Raw genomic sequence first — 6,947 nt, 5'->3', positions numbered from 1 at the left:
CCGCTCTTTTTCGTGGGTATGGGAGGGGCTGCTGCAGACAGTGCAGGTTTTTAGAGGATTAGTCTTAAATGCATGAATGGATCAAAATACCACTTTGGGGTTCTTTATAGAGAGGAATGAACAGTAGAATGCATTGAAAACCTAAAAAAGCAGAATTTCATGGTAGGGCCCCTTTAACATATCGATATATATGATCATAAATGACCTTTGACACATTAAAGAACTAAATATTTATGAAATATGAGTTATTTTTGTGAACAGCTTTATTTTAATGTTTTGGGTTTTGCTTGCTCTATTTGAATGTTTGGTAATCCCTTTAAGATGTTAGACATTAGAACAAGTCTGAAACACATTTACAACTTTTTACAGTCAGTTTGTTGCTCTGACTTTTAAAATTAGACAACTTTATACTCAACTAAAAACTAATTTATACATTTGGTCAAATATGAGATTTAACGCTTTTACTTTTAAGTGTTTTATTATATTTATCTTTTTTTGTTTACATATTAATTCCTTTTAAAGTCCCCCTTTGATGAAAATCCTGTTTATAGAGTTTCTAACATGTCTGTGTGTCATTTATCATCTGAAAGAGAACAATTGTAATAAAAAATCATTTTGTTTTTACATTTCTGAGTATTTCTCCTTTTAAATCAATCAAACTGTCTTGGACAGACTCTGTTTGAATGAATGATCTTCTTTCCATCAACAGCTCTGCTGCACATGCACTAAACCCTCATCTGTTCCTAGTGTCTAGTTCAGGTTCTGGAGAAGAGAAGATGGTATCTTCACATTGACTGCAGTCAAATGAGCCGCCGTTCACATTTCTGTGGTCAAATCAGCATCACTGGATTTTTGGTGTGAGTTTCATCCAATACTTACGGTAGCAGGACTGAGAACGCTGGAAAATCTCCACCAGACTCCACGGAGCTTCTTGATGTGACCACGGAAATGTGAACGGCGGCTCATTTGACCGCAGTTGGAAAGGATTGTAAATCAATGAAAGAGCATTTTGATGTTAGCTTTGATTATTTTATCAAGAACTCTGAGAAACCAATGATTGAATGTATTGATCACAGTCAATAAACATTGGAGAATTAGCTAAAAGAGTCTTTGGTGAACTGGAAGGAGAAAGAATCAGGATTTTGGAGGAAGTTCTGTCCATGAAGATCTTCACTTCCTCGTCCAGCTGACATCCGGATCAGAACCATACGGCTGGACATTACCCAGATTGATGGATGTTTTTATGTAGCAGTGGTGAAGATTTACACTAGAGAGACACAGAGTTATCATAATCAGACGGGGGGATCAGGGGCGGAGCACCAAAAGCCATCCCCCCTCAGAGGAGATTTTGTAAACAGAGGCTTCAGATCAACATGAAAAATGTCTTTTTAAGACATTCAGGTTGAGGGATTTTGGTTCAAACCTTCATAATTATCATTAAAACACTACTGGGAACATTTTTTTAATAAAAAAATTGTCATAGGGAGACTTTAACTGTTTTTATTATGTAACATTTATATGAATTTTTTTAACTTTTAGTTTGTGTTAAAGTTCTTTATGAATAATTATTTTATATACTTTTACTCATTTATGACTTTATCAGCCTGACTCAGAACCAAAATGATTTAAAGTAAAATATAATGTTGAGACGTTTTTGTAACTTTCCTCTAAACTGCTTCAGTTTCAAAGTCACTAAAGACACTTGAATCTCCTCATAAAGTTGGGCTGCCCCGTTTCAGCCTCTGTTCTTTGTTTCAGTCCCTCTGCTGAACCTGTAAATCATCAGCCAATCCCTTTGATGAACAGGCCGCTCGCCTCTGCCAGCCCCTCCCTGCAGCCCTCCTCACTTCTTATCGCCGCCACCTGAAGAATCCAAATGAGCAATCCCTGAGTCACCGCGTTTCCGACCTTCAATCACAGCCGCTTATCACTGCAGTCCCCAGGCGGCCTCTGTACGATGAGCAAGCGTGGCGTGATGAGGAAGAGGCGGCGCTTTACACGCAGACCTGCTTTGGCTTCAAAAACCAGCTTCCAAGTCAGAACACCAAAATGTTTTTTCAAAAAATTAAAAAAAAAACTTACGGAAAACTATAAAAAATACTTCACACAGAGTGATTTCTCTCGTCTATCTATACTTTGAAGTATTTTCATAATGTCATAATTCTAAGAAAACGACTAAATCCACAAACTAGTAGTGTGAATGTCTAGTAAACATTCACTCTATAGTGATTCTCCTGCTGCTTTCTGTACGTTTTTCTGCACATAAAAACTCAACCACACTTTGACTTCATCAATCTTGGTATGAAAACGGTCAGCTTGTTCAGGACATTACTGATTGTATTTTTTGTATTTATAAACTTGATATTTTTTAAATATTGACCAAAATATGACCCATAGGAAATAAATTAGAAAGTTTTTAGATTTAAATATTTTAGCAACAAGATTTTAAATATATTCATTGGCTATGTTTTCACCTTTTATAGTAATTAAAAAAATGGAGTCTAGCTCATATTTAAGCAACATGCTAACATTTTTTACTAATTTAGCTTCCTGGGGAATTTTAGGCTATTTCAGAGTTTATTTAAGCAATGAGCTAGCTGTTTTGACTAATTTGACATCTACTGAAGTTTTTTATGCTAATTTGGAGTTTAGCTCATATTTAAGCAACACACAAAATATTTTTGCACAATTGGCATGTATTAGAGATTTTTAAGCAGTTTTACTACTTTTTTTTCAGAAATTTAGGTCAACTTCAGCGCTCTTCCACAGTTCTTTAACAAAATTTCATTTTTTATACGAATAGGTTTTGCATTTTCAGCAAATCCCTTCAGCAATTAAATTAATTGCATTACTATTTTCAGCAAAAAGCTTCAACATCTTCAGCGACCATCTTTCAGCAAAAAGCACTCACACTAGCATTAGCTTTAGGTAATGTGACTTTTCTAGTTTGATTTGTTTCTTTGATTGTCGCTGCTCTCTTAGTGTAATGCTCTAAATGCTCTAATGCTCTAAATATTTCATGATCAGGAAATATAAATTGTATTCTTCTCAATTGATGCCCTTTTTTATTTTTTTTTTCTACTCTAAACATTTCATGTTTATATTGTAGAAAACATCCAAAAATTCTGTCCATGTTTACAGATCACCTCATCAGCTGTACCTTAATGCTGAGTTCTGCATCCACACACAGTCCCTGAATCCTTTCATGAAGACGCTAACTGTTAGTTTAGACGCTGAGAAGCCAGAAATCCCGATAAGACGAGTGATTATCTCCTAGCATCTCCTGTTGCCATGTCAGCAAAAGTCCGGTCCACATTCCGACAACAAAGCCTTCCAGCCAACAATAACAAGGAGAAGTCTTCATTTTTGTTTGAACATCTTCAGAAACTGAAGATTTTTTCAGTCACTCTGGACGGCTCTCACTCGTGTGACATACGTGGACGAAACACGGATGTGAGGAGGAATTTAAAATATGCTGAAAACCCAACAAAGGTGCAACTTTTCAACCAACTGTTCTGGTTGTATTAACCCTTTAACAGCGGAGCTCCAGTGTTTATGTTCTTTGATTTACTTACTGTGACTTTTCAACTCGTCGAGACGCTTTTCTCCTTCACAATCTGCTGGAATGATCGTGTCAACGATTGAAAAGTTACAGTATGTTAAAGATTTTGTGTTTAAGCGTCACCGGTGACACCTCAGGTGTTAAACTTAACGTGTTAATGATTCCTGGAGCAGCAAGGCGTTTGGAAACCTTCAGGGTCGAAGGGGTGACGTTCCCAAAACGCCTGTTATGACTGCACTGGTCATGAAGCATGAATGAAGCCGACGTATCAACAGCCACATCAGGGAAAAAATCTGAAATCCGCAGGAAAACAGGGAGGCGGAGCCTAAGGAGCTTCCCCTGTGGTCACATGACTGGAGATGGAAGGAGCTGGCAGCAAATTAAAGGAAACCGAGCCGTCGGAAAACAAATGATTAGGGAAAAGGCAGAAGAACAGCCGATGGTTTCCATCACTGTCACACCTGCTTTCTGTGTGGGATCTTCACTGCTGCTTCTTTCAGAAAACACAGAAACGTGGCCTTCAGCAGAGCCGCTCAGGATTTGGTTCTGCTGCGTTCTATTGAACAGTTAAAGTTCTTTTGCTGCAAACCCTGGACATGTAGATGGAGGAAACTTGATCCAAACTTGCTGAACAAAAATAAAAACTTTCCATTCATCATTTTAACAAAAAGGAATGTTCTTCAAAGTTGTTCCCCGTTTGTTGATCTTGTTTTTTAATCTCTTTAAAAATACAATTATCCAGTGAGAAAATGTACTGCTTTCTCCTTCAGACTAGAATGTCAGAAACAATCCCAGATGGATCAAGTTTACTAGGGCTGGATAAAATTTCCAGAATCTATTGGATTCACAAGAGCCTGAATCGATTCAATTCTGATTTTTACAGTTCACATACTGTAAAAGTATTACATGGATTCTCTAAAGCAGAAGTTCTAACTAAAATGTTCAGATCATTAACATTGTAAACATTGTTCTGCTTCTCCTGGAGGACGTTTCAGTTTGACCACTAGGTGGTGATCGGACTATAGCATTACACTTGTATCAAGAGGAAAAAGAAAGTATGAGTTAAAAATATGTTTTAGACCACAAATAGTTACTTTAAAAAACATTTCCTTATAAGAGTTTGTCAAATTAATGCCTGTCAGTTTATAAAGACTTTCATTTAGTCAGCAATGTATTTTTACCTCGACCGAGAGTTAGCATTAGCCGTCCTATGGGAAATTCCATTAAACGTTAGCATCAAGCTAGTGGACTTTAGCTTTATGTGCTAAAACGATCTGTATTTTTCTGGATCGATAATTGATCTGTTAAGCTTAAATCAATTCAAATCGATCTTATCAACCCAGCCCTGCAATTTACTGACATTTGAAACACCGTTCTTGTTCCAAAGACAAAAAAGAAAATATGAAATGTCTGTAAATGCAGAAAAAAAACAGAAATCGTGACTCTAAAGAATCAAGGACCTTAACAGGAGGGTTTGTGTGACAGCTCAAAGTGATGGAGGTGAAACAACTCTGATGCCCCCCCCTCACTCATCCGGTTCAAATGATGGTCTGAGTTTTTCTCTGTTTTTCATGTGACCCCCCCCAGCACCCCCTCTTTACCCTTGTGGCGTCCTGGAGCGCCGCATACTTTGTCAGCAGTGCTGTCAGGCCCTCTTCTGGGGGGGGGGGGTCTAGTGCCAGCAGCTTTGCCCCTCATTGGCCTGCAGCTCTCTGCTTCATGCTCAGTCAGGCTCATCCCCTCGCCCTGGTTCCCACCCCCCTCTCGCTTGGCCCCACTCTCTCAGCACAATAAAGTGCCCCCGTCAGCGATGGGCATTTCATTACTTCAGTGCCAATTCCTTAGCAACCAAGCAGGTACTCCAGCACTTGCGCAGGAACAAGCCTGTAAAAGAAGAGCCTGAGCGTCTCCTGCAGCTAGAGCCCACGACCCAAACCTTCAAGTTACAGGAAAAAGTAATCAAATTACTCCTGCTCCATAGCGGACTGACTAATGCTCAGGGCTGTTCTGATGTACTTCAACCAAACTGAGCAACTTCCAACAGCATTTTATGGAGACCGAATCAATATGTCTAAGAAGCTCAAGCAAATATTAAAAGTATTGCTGGTTCTCTGCCAGTCGTTCCTTTGTCCTATAAATGTCAGAGTAACTGGATTTAGCATGACTGATGAGGACTCGCTCAGGAGTCGGGACGCAAAACATTCTGTAAGTGCATCCTTGGCCTGGAAGAAGCAGTTCATCCTCTGCATATGCAAACCAAGCTGGATTTGAATGATCTGAGCAGCAATCTGATGAGCTTTCAGATTTCAGAGCTGCAGCAAACGTCTGACCTTCACAAGGATGGAGATAGAAGAAGAAGAGCAGATCATCACTTTCATGAAGAACCATTTCACTGGAACAGAACAGGAAACCCTCAGCAGGTAAAATGACCCCTAGTGCCTCCTGAATGGAGCATCTCTCTTTATGTGGTCCAGTCATTAGAGGGACAAAAGAGCCATCCAGAGCAAAGATACCCCCCACCACCCCACCAGCAGCACAAACCCCTCCCCCTGCCTCTTTCTCTTCACACTCTGTTTTTCTTTGAGTGACGGAGAAGAACTGAAGCCTCAAACTTGGAAGCGGATGGAGAACTGGAATGGAAAAATGAGCTGCGTTTGTTCAACTCAAGTCATGAAATGACGGGACGTGTGCTGAAGCTGATAAAAGCCGTTCCAAGGAGCTGGAGCGGCTGCTGGGGAGAGTCCGGCGTGTTAGTCATGTTTGCAGAGGAGCTGCAGACCTCAGGAGAAGAAAAGCAGGAGTTCAGTGGGAGTGCATTCTCTATTGACACGCTGGAGAAGCACAAAGAGCCGTCTGCTTCCAAGCTCTGAGCGGTGGAGAAATATGCACCCCTGTCATCAGATGTTTGGTGTTGGTGCATGTCAGAATGGGGGGCAGAAGAAAGCCTTCGCACACCCACCCCTGCAAATCAAAGAGCTTTCCCTGGTGAGGGCAAACAGAGTCACACAATAAGAAGGTCCTTTCACACAGCTGCTTGGCACCGCCTCCCTGTTCTCTGAAGACAACCGTTCCTTAAACAGCATTTCCTTTAGTCTCTTTGCCACCCAACTACCAACACACAAACAGCAGCAAGAGGGCAAATCTACCACTGCTTCTGAAAGGGACGTCACAGGAGAGACAATGCCGTATCGAGTAAAGAAAACTACTGCGATTGTCGTAATCACCCACGGATGCCGTAACGACCCACGATGCCGTAACAACCCACAATGCCGTACTGACCCACATTGTCGTAACGACCCACGTTGCTGTAACGACCCACGATGCCGTAATGACCCACATTGCCGTAACAACCCATGATGCCGTAACCACCCATGATGCCGTAACC

General features: G+C 40.6%; 1 protein-coding gene and 1 long non-coding RNA gene across 2 annotated transcripts in view; one reads left to right on the top strand and one right to left on the bottom strand.

Moving 5' to 3' along the window:
* Positions 1-2,274, top strand: part of LOC112159699 — an 8,017-nt gene extending 5,743 nt beyond the window's left edge. The window contains exon 3 of the long non-coding RNA XR_002921526.2: positions 1,759-2,274. This is a non-coding gene — a long non-coding RNA (uncharacterized LOC112159699). The remainder of the gene's footprint in view (positions 1-1,758) is intronic.
* Positions 1-6,947, bottom strand: part of agrn (agrin) — a gene marked incomplete in the record, with an annotated part of 299,832 nt that overhangs the window by 273,279 nt on the left and 19,606 nt on the right.

This window comes from Oryzias melastigma, linkage group LG7, assembly GCF_002922805.2.
Source record: "Oryzias melastigma strain HK-1 linkage group LG7, ASM292280v2, whole genome shotgun sequence".
NCBI lineage: Eukaryota > Metazoa > Chordata > Actinopteri > Beloniformes > Adrianichthyidae > Oryzias > Oryzias melastigma.
This window is presented reverse-complemented; position numbering and strand designations above follow the sequence as displayed.